The 18431-nt window shown below is 35.0% G+C and overlaps 1 long non-coding RNA gene across 1 annotated transcript; it reads left to right on the top strand.

Moving 5' to 3' along the window:
* Window positions 1-718: 718 nt before the first annotated feature.
* On the top strand, window positions 719-11704 carry LOC134270579 (uncharacterized). Its single transcript, XR_009992849.1, has 2 exons — window positions 719-2465; window positions 11354-11704. It is a non-coding gene; the product is annotated as an uncharacterized LOC134270579 (long non-coding RNA).
* Window positions 11705-18431: the final 6727 nt, after the last annotated feature.

Below are 18431 nucleotides of genomic sequence, written 5' to 3'. Positions count from 1 at the left end.
ATGAAGTTTACTATGTCTTCAATCTTTTTCAACTTGTAGTCCTCAGATCTATTCATGGTATGGCCATAATAGGGTCAAAAAGTTTAATAGGCAAAGCACCAAAAGAAAAATTGGATCAAGGGTCCACAAGAGCCAACACAAAATTTGACAAAGGATGACATTTTCACATTTCTGTAAATCTTTGGATCACCAAATAATAAGGAAATAAAGGGTAATGTCACTGCACTGTCTCCAAGTTGCAAACATCCTTGTTCTGTGTAAATTAATTGCAACCTTTTTGATTCTGGTGTGGTTGATGCTATTGTGTCTTATTACTGCGACTGTTGAACCTAATTAGCCTATTGACCTGCCTGGTTGGTTACCGGTTGGTGGCACCTTTCAGTGACTTACTGGCACCGCATGCGGGCTGCCGTGTGGCTGTGCTCTATTTGGCAACCCTGTGAAGAACTCAGTTTCCCCCTTGAGTTACATAATCTCTCTGTTCTCTCACCTGCAGGATGTTCAGCCTTTTGATTAACCACCTTTGAGATTAGTCAATGTGCTATTTGATTGATTTGCCAGATCAGCAAATTATGTGGTCAGGGGTTTGGCTCTGTATATAGAAATTTTAATAGATCAGGTGTTTAGTTGTTGTATAATGGATCACCTTGATATCAGTGGCATCTGGCTATCTGATATACAATGTCCTCTTTAGCATGATTTTTTTTTAACTTTTACAGATTTTTCATTTCATTAAAAATGAACTTTTGATTGATGTATGTGTAAATTGTATGTCATTAAGCTTGACTGGTTCTTAAGTTTCATGCAAAAAGTACAATTATGCTTTGTGGAAATAACTTAATTCGTAGCTGGTAGACCCAAAGCAGTAAATTTTTCTGTAATGATGTTTGCTCCATAGGAAACTACTCGGAAGAAATTGGAAAGTGTCATTTGTACCTATGGCTCTGACATAGTTGCCATGAAATGTCAAGGGACCCAATCTAGGCTAAATATAATAAGTAATGGTTTTATCTACCTCCTGTGGGGCCCAACAATCCTATTAATCATTTGCCTTAAATAATAAATTCTGATGACTGCTTCCCTATAAAACCAGTATTTCCCCTAGTCTTTCCTCATCACTGATTACATACAGAAGAGTCTGAGAGAGTCAGATCATTCACCTATTGCCTGTGAATCAGTGTGACTACTGTGTCTAAAGTTTTCTAGGTCACCCTCAAGAAAACTGGGTCAAATTATTCCAAAGGGTTAAAAAAAAAAGTTGGTCCTCGATATTTACTTTATGTATTTTGTAAAGTGGTTAGTGTTGTCAATGTTATTTTTGTATGTATATTTATTCCGACATGATATTGTGGTGGCTTGCCAAAATAAGTTTTACGAGAGATAGGCTTTGCATCTTTTTAAAAGTGCTGCTATATCTTATGGGATTTGCATTTCATTTTATTTATATACATATGTTAAAGTGACTCATGCAGATTTGTGTCAGAAATGCGAATCTGGTGAGGATTAGCAGAATTTTCTTTTGACTGATCCCGAACAGATATCAGCTGATAATTACCTCAAAAACATCACAGATTATTTTTCATAGAATATACATAGTCATCAGAGATCATAACAATAGCGTCATTAATGTAATACCACCATGTTATAACGCTTCAACTGTCTCTCATACCCTGACCCGATTTTCCAAAGGAAACTTGATTCAAATTTTGCAACGGAAATATCATAATCACAATGATTAGGTCCTTAGCTATCCTTAAATGCAAGTATATCTGCATTGTCATCAAATGGGCCTAAGTCAATTAGAGAAGCTTTGTTGTCCAAAACATTAAAATATCTATTGTTGATCCATGCTGTTCATAATTAGAGTAATTTGCTTTATACATTAATAATGCCAGGTAGAAAGGGATTAAAGAAAATGTTATTTAAGAATTTCAATGAATACTTTTTTTTTGAAAAATGAAAACAGAAAATTTTACAGGTGTGTTGTTATATCTATAGAGGTAATACACACTGGGTGTTACTGATATCTTAACATCATTGTGTGAAACTACCATCGACACGCGCTGTCATGTAATCCCTATACCACATTAGCAGAATTTGTTTCCATTATGCAGTGTTTAGATGTCTAAAAAGCACAACATATGACATCATTTTTTGTAATCATATACAAGTAAATATATCCCATTTTTCCCAAATTGGAAAATTGATTTTAAATTACAGGATTTGTGACATCAGTGTTTAATACTTTCTATACAAATCAGTATCGATCTTCCCATAATAACCTATAGAAATGAGGTCAATATTTTTGCCACATTTTCAGTCAAACAACCAGTGGCTTATTAGTCATTTTCTTCCCCCCTTTTTTTTACAGGGCTTCAGAAGAATTCATGATGTGGTGTAGCTGAACCAGACAAGCAACATGAACTGGCGAGTTCATATGTTCAAGTTGTATCAACATACATGAGGTACCTCTCTTAGTTCATTAACTGTTATTATCAGGGAAGGGTGAAATCTTCCCATCAGGCAGGAACTGCTTCTGTTTGCTGAAAAAAAGGTCAAGGTCATTTAAACTTCTGGAGCAGATGTTGCCTCTGGGTTAGTGCTGGCTTCCATTTATTTTGACTTGGAAACTCCTTTTGTAAGCTGATATAGGTCTGAAAAGAGTTTTATAGTCACTTAAACCACCCGCTATCTGACAACATGAGGCTTGCTTTACTTTTATTCAGTCATTTGAGTGATAATAATGAGACATTTCAAGTACTGTTAAGGGACTAACACTGTCTGGTTTAATGTGACTTGTACTGATAACAGAGACACTGAAAAATTGTAAAAACCTAATCGAGAAGTCTGTTAATACACTAAGAGTGGGAGAAAAATCAAGCACGGGAGGAAAATGCTCTGTCTGTATGCCTTGACAGGGGGTACCCATTGTAAACATAGCCAGGTGAACTTTTTTCCACTTTAGTCATTTTCCATAGTTTGGGGGTTTTAAATGTCCGATTATTTGGAAAGAAAGGACTAACGGGTATATATTCATAAATTGCCCCTGCTTAGTAAAAAGAATCTCTTAGACGTCCGATTTGTTTTCTCTGTAATCAGGGCCATTTTTCAATAGGAAGCGGGGATTAGCTTATTCTTTTGATGATAGCACCTGCTACAGAATACATATATACACCTATATTGCCATTATTTGGGTATTCTGTGACTTACACCTGAATACTAGCTTGATTAGGAGGGGTAATGGAGGGTTCACCCTCATCGTTTTTATAGATACTGAAGTATTTCTTTAATAAGAGTGCTGATTTATTGGCAAGAACATTTCAATAACAATTTCAGCTAATGTAGATAGTGGGGTTTTTTAGAGTGATAAATTGGAAGTTGATCTTCATGCGGTCAGGGAGCAAATAGTGAGGATGCTTTCTATTTCATTTAGTTGTAATCCTGAATTCATTAGCTTTGGCAGGTGTTTCCGACATGGTCAAGAATTTGTTACTACATGTTTACAATGCTACTGGAATGCAAAAAAAAATAATTCACTTAATTTGTTTATAAATGTGGAGTAAATCTTGATACTATGTTTAAAAATTGTGTTGTGGCATTTACTGGTACATTAGGGAATAATTATGAATTTTTTTCTCAAAACTTTTGTTTTTACCTGTTGTGATAATTTTTGAAGAGTAAAAACATGACTTTTTTCATATTTATGAACAAATAACCTTTATGATACAGATCTTTCTAAAGATAAAAGGTTTTTCTTCTACATATGCAAATTGAGGACAGGCATACTAGCTGTGATAATTTGATTTCTGTAGAGAATAAGTCAAAATTTCCTTGTATTTAATTATAGGAACTGATAGGTGCCTGAATGCCCCCTTACTTCTATAGCTGTGGGGCGAGCTATTTTTAGACCTGATGTCAGCCTATGCTAATCAGTGTTTTGGTTTTTCGGCAATGTCTTTTACCTGTACTTTCGTGTTTTACATTATGTAAGATAGAGATTATCCACTTAGGACTTCTTTCTGACCTTCCAGGACTGGTTTAGGTAGATAAGACATGGCAAGCTAATAAATAAACAAAACCTTAAATTCTGAATGTGGTGATTAATCCTTTTTAAATGAAATTAATTTGCATTCATTATAAGTTTAGTTTATTTAGTTGTTTATAAAGTTCATTTTCCTAAGAAATAGAAACTTTTTAAATAAGAGAGTATGTAAATGAGGTAAATGTAAATTTCCAAGAACTTGGAGACATATTTTAATTGCAATTAAATTAAATTAGCGAGAATGGGCTAGTACATTTTTTTGGGTAATGTTTCATAATTCTAGCTTTCCAGTTAAGATACTACTTGCATGTTGAGTAGACATGCCAAATTGTCTGGCCCCACTTGTTTGACTTTCCAACACTTACTTATCCCATTGATGTCATACACACCATCTGCCAGTGCGAGTTGTTAATCCCCTCTCTCAGCAGCTGACAGATTTCTTTTACCTATCAAAAAGCCACCATTTAAAAACTTGCTAGTCTGGCTACCTGGTTTGGGGGTGGCTTAATGAACCACTTTGGAGGCCAGGACTATTTACACCTTCCAGTAGTGAAGTAGTCTTCTGGAAGCCATCTGTTGTGGTTATGTCAAAAGTATATACTATTCTCACAAAAATGTTAATTATGCATGGTCCCCCCTTTTCCAAATGATAATTGGGTAGCCAAATGACGTTCATACTGTTTGCATCCTGATTGTGGTTTGGGGGACTTTTTATTTTGAATGTTCAGAACTCTGACAGCTGTATACTTGTATTGTGAAGAGCAGGTGATTTTTAAGAATGCCTGGGTCTATCTAAATACCCCATATGGCTTTTTCCCTGACCTGGGTATTTGTGTATTCAAGAATTAATTCTTATCAGGGCGATTTTTAAATTCATGGGGAAAATTGCATACAACCTAACAGTTTTCTGTGACTATTACAAAGTTATTTTATTTCGTTAGAAGGGCTATCAACTAAAGGTTTTAACGGTATTAACAGTTAGCAATTTCTCCCAAAGCTTTTAAATTGTTAATAAATATGCATCAGTAATCATAAGCTAGCATGTAGATCTCTTGACCATTAAGCAGCCGTTGGCTCTGTTTTCCATCTGTTTAAATATCACTTATTTTTCTTTCATCTCCATATCCTCCACTCAAATTTCTGGCACATATGTAAAATCAATTTTGATAACACCAATTTTTGTATGTTGCCGTGGTCACTGACTTCTGAACTCTCCTGATTGGTCAAGGGGTCTAATGGACCCTTAGTTGACCGTGTCATTATCCGCTAGCTATTCAAATCTCTAGATATTTTTGTACCTGTTCAGCTGTCCTTTTGTAACCTCTCGCTTTAACCAACAAATACAATTAATGTATAACTTCGCACTGATTTTATGGTGCACTCTTGTTTGAAAAAATAATGATAACGCCAATAACTGGAAGCTTAACTGAGATATGCACTCTTTTAATGAAAGTTCTTTTGAAGAAAACAATTAAGGTAGAAGTACATATTTTAAATTGTCGGGGTTCTAGGTTCTGTACCAGATCTAAAGTCCTTTAAACAAATTTACATTTAAACAGCAGTTTTATAAGCTATTTAGAAAAATAGATTGATGCCAGGCTTAGATAATACATTCATGTTGCTCCAACACAAGAAACTGTTAAGTTCAATATTATTAGATATTGATTATCAGATGTCTCAGATATTTATTGACCTTCACCTTTATGGTCGACCTTGTTCACCCGGTACATCAGTATGTTTTGCTGATTCATAAGTGAAGTCAGAAGGTGGGCTGCTTGGGGCCAAAAAGTATAGAATGATTTTATATATTTTGTATAACATGACCACATCAAACAGTTCCCTCATTGGGAGACATCATCTGCCTCAATAAAGGCTCCCAGTCAAAGTTAGTTTAAATCAAGTGAGAAAAGAAGCACATTGTTCAAACTGAGGACTTGTCTCAGGGAAATCATAATCATTCAGGTGTACTTGTTGGTTTTCTTAATACGAATTATCAAACATATGTAGTTGATGGTTTTGACTAGTACAGCTATCAAAGGACTTTAACCTACCGGTACATAAGTGTTATTTTATGTCGCAGTAAGGAGGAGAAATATTGTGCGATTGAAATAATCTTTAAAACTTGCTAATTTATTTATACTTTTTTTTTGGTAATTAAAATGATTAACTATGTCTACCTGCCTATTTTATTGTTGTTATTAAATATGCTTAAGGTAAAAGGTCAGTGCTTTGGTGTGAAGCTGTAAATACAATTTATTACAAAACTTCCAGGTTAAAAAAAAGATAAGAGATCGAGGCAATGTACCTTGGGAAAAGGTAGTTCAAGCGCAGGAATAAATAGAACAAGAGATATTAACAGTCTAAAATGCTGACAAAAATTAGGAGTAATAATTTCTTTCATGGAAAGAAGTTATTTTTTATTAGTTATTTAATATATTATGTCAGTGTGCAAGTTCCTGGATTATTAAATGCAACGTATGTTTTTCCTCAAGATGTTAAATGATTAATTGATATTAAAAAGGAAAGTTGCAAAGCATGACAAAAATTATTTTGTAGATATATAAGTATTAATCTGACAGCTTCTAATTAGATTTACTTTTGGCATATATATATATTCTGTGCTTTTGCCAAAAGAAAAAAAATCTATATTAGGTCATCCTTTCAAGCAGGATTTTGAGAAGAGTAATTTGTAGGTTTGTATGTAAAAGGGGCAGATAAGAATAAAACAGATGGGGAAATGGATGGAAGTGGGAAATTGTGGTGCACCGGAAAACTGTTTACCATGCTTATTTCTTACCAGTAGACAGAGTGCACAGTTATGATGTTTGTTTTTTGACTAGGGGTTTTCTCATTCTGATTCATAACTAGATCTTATCGTAACATGAAAACAAGCCCCCGAACATTAGATGAATATATTAGATGCACTGTTAATTAGATAGGCTTACCTCTTGTGGCACTCTCATTCATACATGCACTCGAAAACACCCCACTGCTTTTCAGCTTGTGGGAAAAAACTTTCTTCATTAGAAGTCTTTTAGGTTAATTTTTCCTATAAAGCATCTGAAATCAATTGCAGACTAAGTTAATGACTGAAGTTTTAATATGAGATATGAAATTCATCATACATAGCTAGCAAGTACCTGCATGAGCTTTAAGCAAGCACATTTTTTCAAAAAAACACACACATACACACTAAGTGTTTACCTTAAGAATTGTTCTATAATGAAAATGTTTATAAATTGCCAAAAAATCAGCCTTCATCTTCTTTGATAAGAAATGATTTTGACAGACTTTATTAACAGAAACTGAAGTCAAAATAAAAATTATGTTAGCCCAGCTGCTCATGTAAAAAATATCAGGAGGAAAAAAAGAATCGGTGTAAATGTGATTTAAAATCCCTTTTCATTTTAGTACATGTATTTATGAAAAAGTGCACAGGAAGCTAAAGATTTTCTTTATCATGCCAGTATTTTAATATGTCTTTTCAATTTAAGATCAGTCCTGTATTTATGGGTTAAGAAAACATGAAACATCATATGTCTGAGTTCTTTGATCACTGAAGGAAAAGGCAGGCAGCCATTCTCCAAACTGACTTCAAACGATCTGTGTTTCACAGCTACAATAGCAGTGTATAGGAAGACATTTCCAATTTGGAGTCTGCCTTTGACAGAGTTTGAAGGATTACCAATAAAAACCAATGTACAAACTGCCACATTAGTCAGCCTGATTGGTGGTGGGTTTGACATGGTCAGCATTCATTGAGGCCCCCCTGCCTGGCCCCCTAGTGGCCTCATTAGTGGCTCTCAGTGGACAAATGATGACACTAATACAACCATCCTTCATAAACCCTCTCTTGGGATAATAAATTATTGTGATAATTGATTTATACACATCCCTATCCCCTCAGGTGCAGAAACCAAGATTTTAATGACCTTGACTCTCTGCATGCTGCAGTTCAAAAATTTTACATCAATAATCTGGAGCAGAAAACACTCACCAGGTAGCGATATCTTTGCATACAGATCGTGCATGGCTTTAGAGACATAAGAATATCCTGCACTCTTCAGGTTATTTTTTTCTTTTAGAATGATAGATTTCCTGCAGCTAATGTTTTTTTTCTCATCAGTACCTATAAGTTTAAAAAAGAATTTAATTGCTTTGGAGAGTATTTGTGAAATAGTTTCAGATCAAATTTGTTGGGCTAGGGATTAAATATTTAGGAAAATTAACTCTATTATGGCCGGGATACACAAAGCTTTGAAGTGACAAATCTCACCAATTTCAACATAGACATGCAAGGGAAGTGGAATTTCTATAGGCAGTAGATGAAAAGCTGTAAATGGTTGGGGAGGGAGATTTACGGTGACACAAACAGCAGCCAGCGATTGTTAAGGGCCACCGCTTAAGCTGAGACTGCTGACATGCGAGGTGCAAAGGCTGACCCTTCGTGCTAACAGATGAACACAGTAGCCAGGCTCATAAAACAGGGAGACTCATAAACTCTTTTTAATGCATAAACCCCTGTGTGGCAGTCAAAAAATTCCTGCCTGTAGATTAGTCTGTTTTATCACAAACCCTTCAGCTGCAAAACACCATAGGGGTAAAGAGAGAAAGATAATGCATAATTGCACATATCTATTTTAATTAAGCTAGATCTAAATTTACCCTGATTGTTTACAGGTATCTTTGATTATTGACAAGTACCTATTTGCATTTTAATCTGGCAGCAATCTTGGGAGATGGAAACCTAATCAGAGCAACCTGCAGTCAGCTTCCCAGCCCTGGCACTGACTTTACAATATCACCCCAGACAGGTTCAGATTATTTTTCACACACATGATGTTATTTAATTGCCTTAGATGTCTTGTATTTATTGGGCTTTTTGAAGTGGATGGGAAAACTGTTTTTATTTTGAGGGCCTGCATGGTTCTTCTCATTAGAAATTCAATTCCTCACATATGACAATTTTCTGATAAATCTGATGAAATATTAACAGTGAAATTGTTCATCTAACAGTATTATATGATTCATGCTGGTGTGAGCTAGCTTCTTTTGATTTTGTCCAAAATCCAACTGATTGAGACCTTGAGTTAATCTGGCAAGAATTGGCTCAGAGGCAGAAAGGCTGGTAATTTTGTACCACCAAAGTCAATGTTCCGAGCATGGCTGAAGATCAGTAGGAACATGGCTTGGTGTATTGATTATCTGTGAGTAATGTACCTGTCACTGTGGGGAGATACAGGGGCAGAGGCACAAATCCCCTGGGCTTATTAACCATGCATAGCCCCAGGGGGTGATAATCGGGATGACTACAGCTGTTAGACATGTCCTGCTCCGGGCTACACTAGTGTGTATTGACCATCAAGATACATGTGAAACATTTCATTTCTGTAAAGGAAATCATTTCCAGATGTATGAGTTTAAGGGGGGAAGTGTTGTTTTTAACTCGAAACTCAAGCTCTATAGGACTGTAAGAAGGTTACAAGAAAATCCATTGAACTTTTCAGAATGTATTTTTGCAAATTATTTGCATCTAGTTAGCAAAAAATAAATCTGAATAGAAATCTGTCTCCAGGCCATGTAAAACAAGAATACAATTGCCGATTACTATTATTAAATAATAGAATCTAATTAATCTGACATTAAGTTGCATAAAGTTACCAATATAACCACATTACCAGGAACATATATTTAAATTCAATATGGGAGTGAGAAGTTTGGTCAATAATATGCCCAGTTTGTGGACATTTATCATTCGGAATATGAAATATTCATCAGATTTCTTATTGTGTCTCGTAATCTGTTGCATGAAGAACGGGGGCTTTTCTTCATGGTCATAACTTGGCCATCACCCCCTGTTTATTATTGAGATGATGAACTTTTTTATTTATTTTAATGGATGGATTTGAAGGAGAGGCATTAAGTGAGGCAGACAAGGATCAGCTTTTTTGTTGGGGTGGTGGTGTTTGGTAAGGGGATATTTCATAGTGTCTGGGCACACTTTTGGGACTACGCAAACTTAATTGATGGGATCTTAATCCTGTTTTTACTTATTTCCTGTCAGCATAAACATTATCTCTCAAAAAAAAAAAAGTTTGATGAATGAAAAAATACATTAGGTCCTAAAACACATAAATCTGTATACCGGGGGAAAAAAAACCCAAATCCTGTGCAAACATCCCTTGCTCTGTCGGAAAAACAACTGCACTGAATAATTAAATTTACCCCCAATTATTTTCTTCTTTTTCAATATTTCTCTCACACCTGTGAAAATATGAACAATTTGTCTTCTTTAAGTTTATCCACTGTCAGAAAATCAAGCCACTTGATTTTGAAATCACAAAGCTTTTAACAAATTTTATTCTTTTATCTGCTAGAAAACAGACTTACATTTCCCTTGGCCTTCTGATAGGAAATCTGCTATCACTCACAGGTAAAATATAGGACAGAAAAATCAAAATGCAGGTTTAATCTACATGTATTTATTTATTAACAGAGAAAAGTATATGTGAGAAATATAAATAGGTCAGATTGTTTTATATACTGCCATCCCTCTTGCCCTCCACACATCTCAGCCATTGTCCAGTGGTAATCAAATTACTTGGGTGGCACATTTATTGGATTTTTTTATTACAAGCCTCCTCTTTCCTCCTAATCAAAAACAAAAAAAAGAGCTTTCCCCGTCTTGCAGAGTTTTACCGCATCTGAAGCGACTGTTGATAGAAAAGGTCTTCAACTGCTAAGGAAATTCTTTCTCACAGTAAATGTACCCTGCAGATCAAGTGTTCAATCTATTCTGACTTGAATGGAAGAGTTCAGATCAGAAGTAAGAGGAAAAAATGAACTTTCACTGCCAAGTGAAAATGCTACAGCAATATTGAGCATGTAGAGAGATGTACACATTTATATTACAAATCTATTTACAGTGTATAGATAGAATTCCTTGTTTAATGCTCTGTTGTCATTCTGGGGCCTGGATAGTGTTAACTCCAGGAATTACTAGGCTAAAACATACGAGAGAGTTCTTTACTCTCTGCTTCCAGGTTTTTTGGAAAGGTCTCAAGGTTCAAAGATCCTCGTGGCATTGTCGACAGGCACTGCTAATCAAGTCAGCAGCTGGAGCAAAGGCCAAGACTAGTCAAATGACCTTGTTAACAAATTTATGATTTCACTTCATTTAGGGGCTAAAATTAGACTCAGCCATTAACTGCCAGGTCTTGCTGGGGTTGCCCCTTCTGAGCCCCCTCTGTATCCCTGTTTGTATTAGATTTCACCCTCAGATTATGCTCACTCTATCCTCTCTTTTTTCAGACCAGTAATGAGGACTCAGTGCAGGGAAAGCTGATAAGGACAATTTCTAATCCTGTGTATGGAACCCATCAAAAGCCGAAGTGTGTCACCCTAGTAACAGCTACTAGAAAGGGCAGGGAGGCAGAATCAGGAATAAAAGTGCCACTTGTCACCCCCATCTTTCTCTCCTACCATCTTGCAATAGGACAACAGCCTGCATTATCAGGACCTTCTGTGAAGAACAATTATTCTTTTTGCCCTATCATTATGCAGATGAATCAGCAATTCATATTGATTTCTCCATTAAAAAGGAAACTTTTTATCCATTACCATATGTTTGTTTTTGTTTTGGTGATTAAATTCTTGAACTTAGATACTGACATGTTTTTTTGTCTAAAATTACCTTTAATATGCTTTGGTGGCAGTGATTGGTCATTATGAGAATTTGGGGGCATTGGCAGACATCAGTTGTCCCTAGGCTTATGTGACCTTTTTCACACTTATATCAGTTTCGTGGTGCACAACAAGGCAATGGCCCTCAAAAGTATTTCGGTGATATTTTGCATTTTTTCTGTTAAAATGTTCAATAAAAAATTAAAGCTGAGGTATGAATGTCAGTCTTTTTCAGATCAAAAAAGTTAAATTATTGAGCGATTGAAAATTTTTGATTATAAATTGTATGTCAGTTTGTATAATGAAAAAAAAAACTTAAATCTAGAATTTGACCTCCCACCCACCCAATCTTAACAACCTTGAAATAGATATGAAGGTTGATACAAACTGTAGATTTGATGTAAATTTGTATGACAGATGAAGACAAAAGTATAATAGTTAGGCAACATTTAAAAATCCTAACATTTACACCTCTTTCAAACCCCTCCCTCCCAAAAATCATATAGGGGGAGGGGGTCCTTGCAGTAAGTTTACAATAGTGAGTTAAAAACAGGTCAGATAGATTACAGGTAATGGACTTTGGATAGAAATATTGCTCAAAGGTGAGGATAGCTGGGAAATATTTAGGCAATTCTCTTTAAACAGTTTCCATGAGATGTCTTGCAGGTTTTTGAGAGAAGACTTTGGTCCTCTGCCAGGCCAGTTATCATTCCTCGCTCACCTGTACAGAGGAGTATTGACTAGAGGATGACCCACAGCCAAAAACCAGCACTTGAGAGGGAGGTCATTTCAGGCCATTAGCATGTGTTTTTACGAATTAATATAACCACTGCATAGGTAGTCAACGCAAGAAAATCGCTGAGCTGAATTTTATATCACGGAAATAATGATTGCTTGCGGCAGTACATGTATATATCTATGTAAACTTTGCCACTGTTCCCTCAGTGTCTATGAAAACGCATAAAAAGTAGTCTTCCGAAATTAAAGCTGTGTATCCTTTCGAAGGTCGATAATATCATGCAGACAACACAATATTACAGGCTTTTGCACTTACCATGCTATACATGGTGGTTATTATGTCACTTGCAGCATCAAAACGGAACATTTTTAGATCGCGATTTCTGCATGCATTAATCTGTTTTACCCAACAACTTAATTTTTTGCGTTAATATTAGTGAATAGCACTTGAAATTGTACCCTACGTTTATGACTTTGAGTCTATATTTGTCGAACAAATGACAGTGTAAATCAGTGTGATCGGACACGCAATTGGTTATGATGCCTGTCGGCATGTGAATAGCTACACAGATTCAATATATTGCTTAATTTGGGCTTAAAGCATGAACAGATAATATGATCATGTCAACACTATAGCCATTTTCTGTGGTCATTTGAAATTTGGTTGCCTTTGATTTCGCCGTTCAATGATTGCCCATGCGTTATCGGCTTGTCGCGGTGGTATTTGTCTGCTGGTCGGGCTAGTAAAGTTGGACACCCTTGAGACGAAACTGGCGAATGTTTGACGGCTTCGAGCAGGTGGTCACCGTAATAGAAGCCACTGTAAATAAAACCCACGGCGGCTGTATAATCCCCGGTTATAGTCAACTTCAAGGAACAACGTCAAACGGATTAGAAAAACGGAAAATATACGTATTTAAAAGAACAAGAAAAGAATCCAGTGGGCAAACATAAGCAATTAATTACATGGATAGAAAGGCGCTCTCTCTCTCTCTCTCTCTCTCTCTCTCTCTCTCTCTCTGAGTAAAGCATCTAAATTTATTCACATTTTCTTCAGTTTTGCGTTTAAGCAACAGCCAATTTTCAGTAGCATACGATGTGATTGCTACCCATTTTTACTAGCTTCAGTCAGGAGGCCAGTAGCTTTACGTTTCCAATCCTCCTTTCGGAAATAAGTATGTGCACGTATCCTTATTTAAATATATATAATAAATTTATTAATTTTCAGATGTAGGTTAGGTAATTATTATAATCGTGTTTACATTTTTTCTGGGTCATGAATATTTAGTAAAATGACTATTTACATCTTTGGAAATTATAGGAACTGACGAAAGTTTGTCTGTCGTCGATGTTAATTAATAATACCGTTATACAGTATCCTATTCGACGTCTCTTAATATTATAAAAAAGAATGAAAGTTTCATTAGTATAACAGTAAGTAATATCACCGGGAAATGTCTACATTGGTGAATTTATTAAACTTTAAGCGTCAACACTCTTTTAAGGACCTTATATCTAATGCATATTTTAATATATTGCCGAAGTAAAACATAATCACAAAATTATTTTTACATTAAAAAGAACACGTGTTATTTTTTTGTACAAATTACAGGAAAGAAGCAGAGTTTTGTGGTCAACAGTAGTTTTATTTTGGTTGAGGACTTCGATTGTAGAGATAGTAGCTTGTCGCAAATGTCGTCTTTGTAAGATGCGTATGATTCAGAAAGGTTTTCCGTGACTAGATTTATCTTGTCCGTTTTGCTTCCCATCCTAATGGGTCGGTGAAGAGCTATGTAAGTGGTGACGATAAGAAAATTCATTCGAACAATATCACACATTGTTTTCCAAGATGGTCATCTAACTTTAGGATGAAAGTCGCTGTGAAGGGCTCTTAAAATTAATTTTGTTCGTGTTTTTCAAACAATTAATATTCAAAATCTTGTCTCGTTTGTCGAAGAGTGCAAAATGGGGTGAATAAACTCCTAAGTTTGCTATTTTTGGCAATTTCCGTGGTCACAATGTATTTGACGCTGGATGCAATATAAGCTCTTTTCAGAAACAGTTAGTATTGAGGGCATTGAGCATTGAGGGAGATAGCAAGATTCATGCAGTTCCCCAAGGCTAAGACTATTTCCCGAGGCCAAGCGCCGGGAAATAGTTTTGGCCGTGGGGACTCGAATCTTGCCAACTCCCACAATGATATAATTTTTAACTGTTTTATTATACTGATACAAACTTAAACTTTAGAAGATTCAGATAGCGTGATTTCAAAGCAGGGATTAGCTCACTGAACTAACACACTGGGGATTAGCCCATTCACATATCACACTAATATATAAGTAAAATCTAGAGGATTACGAACCGGGAATTAACTTTTGAAGCAGGGATTAGCTCACTAGATTAACGCACGGGAGTTAGTCCATTCATAACGATTTCAAGGGAATAAGCTACATCTAACGATATAATTTTATATAGGGAAAATTCAGTAGAGGTATAATAAACGTATGTAAACTAGACGGTGATCGAGAAAAAAGTCAGATTATTACGTCATGATGATTATTTGGGTTGGTCACGTTTACATGGTTACTAGTCTCTTAATTTCAGAAATATCTTATAACCGATTGGTTATTGACCAGTACATCAGTTTTACTTATTATATGGGGTAGGTCAGGTTATTTCCCCCAAAATGCTTTACGATGTGGGAAGGTTGCCATGGATAAGAACTACATTATCGTAATCAATTTAAACATAGCTGCAGGAATTTGAAATAATAATGCACATTGTCAAACTTTAATATAAGTGAGGGACGGACCAGTATTACGTGTCATACAATCTCTTTCCCTGGAGCGAAGTAGACAATTTGCCAAGTTTTCATATAAAAGAAGGGTAGACCTATACATGTCTTTTCGTTGCAATTAGGATACCTTCATTTTAAAATAACATTTAAAATGGTCAACGACCCGCTTTGCGTAGAAAAAGACTGACGCGTAAAAAGAAAACCATCAATGATTTTGGGTTTGATATATAATTCGTTGCCAACGCAAGTAGATTGATTCAGCGGCTGTTTGCGATAAATGTAGTTGATAGTTGCGATAACCTATTGAAACATATACTTGGCAATTAAGGACAGATGATACAAACAAAAAAATGGATGCCTGGATTAGTATATATTTTTTGGCCTAATTTCATTGAAAATGATGCAAATAATAAATTTCTAGAATATAAAGAATTTGTAAACCCTCTGAGATTTTCAAAATTCTGCCTCTCTGAAACCACCCTTATTAATCTATACAAATATCTTTCACTTCAAATCTCATTTTTGTGAAAATTTGAATAAAAAAATCAAAAACTACGCGGTGAAAGTTATTCATTTTACTCAATAACACATGACTCTGGTTATTAATTTCATATCTTTTGACAAAAGTTTGTATCATCTGTCCTTAATTCGATTTAGTGGTGAATCGGTGGATTCTAATCCGTGTTCCCCTCTTGTAATAATTATCGTTCGTTTATGTTATTCTAAATTGAATACAGTAGATATTGCCATTTCTAAATTTAGAAGAAAAAAAGTGGGGCAAAATATGCTTCTAATAAATGAAAATGAAGTAAACGATGTAAAAGTTGAGAATTTAGAATCTAATATCAGGCATTAAAATATCCTCCCTCTAATTAGAATGAAAAACAACATTCATCTGTCGGATTTCAGCTACAACGTTTAATTAAGATTTTTTGTAAAAGGAAAGAGTAAATTTGAAAGTTCTGAAAACAGAAGGAAGGAAAATGGCGATTCAAATATCACGAACTTGAAGATTTTACATCCTTAATCTAACTTACTATGTTTTTATTGGTTTTAATTATGTTTAAATATATATTGTATTGATTGTATCATTTTAAACTTTTAGTTAACATTTTTTAAGCCTGCGAGTGTTCGATTTATTCCAAAGCACGATTTCTGAGAGTATTTAATTTTTGAACGGAAGGAAGGGGGAATCATTGTTGATTGAAGAATTTTTACTGCATAACTAGAAATGTGCAAATAAAATATCATTTTCCACGAAAATAAAATGTTGTACAAAAAATTACCACCAACGAACTACTTATCATAATTATACTTATCACAATTACGCAAAACATGTACTTTATATTACTGTCCTTTCTTAATACTATTATCATTTCTTTTACTGTAAATCCTTTTGCAAATTATGTATAATTGTAATTTAATTTCTTATATAATGCTCTTTCACATTTATAGGTAAATGAACCTTTTCCGCTTTACAATTTATATTAAGGTTAGACATGCTTAAAGGATTGCCCAATGGATATTTAATTTCTGTTTTGTTTCCTCCTTAATATGGAAATTTCAAACAATAAGTAAATTGTACAAATAAACATAATATTTTTTTCTGTGTTTTGTTCATTGATATTTAATACGCGTATTTTTGTCACTGAAGATTTTGCACTGCGAAAAGCAAAAACGGAGCATCGTCATTGCATTACCATATGCATGCTAATGTTTTCATTAATTTCAATCAACAAGATATTTACACCAAAAGTCCACACTTAATTAAAAATGCATATACGCACTGTTACTTTTTCTATATTATACATGTATGTAAGACTACGTGCGTCACTGAAGTCAAGGTTTTTTTATTATTTTTTTTGTCCAAAATCAATGAGTTGAGACGATTAATTGATCCTTACATACTATTGATATCTATCGTGGAAGATATTGGCATCGATCTGAAGATGTAATGGGAACGTTGACTGAACGAAAGGTAGTACGTCATGACTTTTTCAAAATAAACTTATTACGTTTTCCCGATATAGAGGTTTCGGCGAGCGTTGACCTAGAATCCTCTTTAACTGATCCGGAATAGGTCGGACGTTACCTTTCCGTATTCAATGAGTCGTGAGTTTCCCCGACATTAGCGGGGGATGCTAGGTCTATCAATATATCTTAAGAAGACATTGATGATTTTCTTGGCAAATACCTCGTCTTTAAGGATCGCCCTGCACCATTTTTCTATAATTTGCGTGTAGTGATCGATAAAATAATTTAATGGTCTCATCAAAGGGTTGAAATCCGCGAAGTGCATTGCCCAAAGCTGGGTTGTACATTCAGGTGTGTAAGGTGACGCGAGCTAAAACTGCTTCTTGTCATTTCTGTTTTGGACACGTTTGGTATTGTTCTTGATTAGCTTATATGTAGTTAAATAAGGGAAGTCAAATATTGACAAATAACACCTCTCTCTAAAATTTCCAATAATATTGGAACTTTTTGGGATCGTTAACCCCTTTACCATAACAAATCTTCGCAAGTGTCCAATTTCTTTTTGGAGGGACGTATCGAGTGCGAACTTTCTAGGAAGAAATAGCCCTCTCAGTTCTGGAAAGGGCGCACAGAAATCCACTCGTAACGATTTATAGAAGGTTAATCAATATAATAAAGATCAAAAAATGCAGTTTCTTGTCAATCATTCGATGATGAACATACAAAAATATTTTCAAATGCATGCAGGTGCAGACACAGGTGCCCGTTATACGTGTCAAAAGAAACGGTGCTTTGGGGGTCTTATTTACGTGTGTACGTGTGTATTGTGTGGGGGCTATTATTGTAATAAATATATCAATGGCTATAATTGTCCAAATATGATTTACAAGTGTCACACATGGTGGGCTCGGTACAGAAGAGTACCCATACCAGAACAATCTCTCCTAATTGGTGAAATTCGATGCATCATTGATAATTGATAAATCAACAGAATACAGAATACTCAAAAACTCGTTTTATACTTAATTAGAAAAAAAGAAGATCGTGATTTCAAAGCTGCTGGGAGTTACCTTAATGGCAGATGTTTTTGCTTTTACGAACAAGTACCCTAGCCGGTGTATGCAGTTTTTATTGAAACTTGTTAAAAAGGTTTTAATTATATACTGGGATAAAATTGTAATAACGATACTTCCATAT

This window comes from Saccostrea cucullata, unplaced genomic scaffold (genome assembly GCF_032062105.1).
Source record: "Saccostrea cucullata isolate Sc308-1 unplaced genomic scaffold, CSIRO_AGI_Scuc_v1 ctg1234, whole genome shotgun sequence".
NCBI lineage: Eukaryota > Metazoa > Mollusca > Bivalvia > Ostreida > Ostreidae > Saccostrea > Saccostrea cuccullata.
The sequence above is the reverse complement of the archived record's forward strand: the minus strand, read 5'-3'. Positions and strand labels throughout refer to the sequence as shown.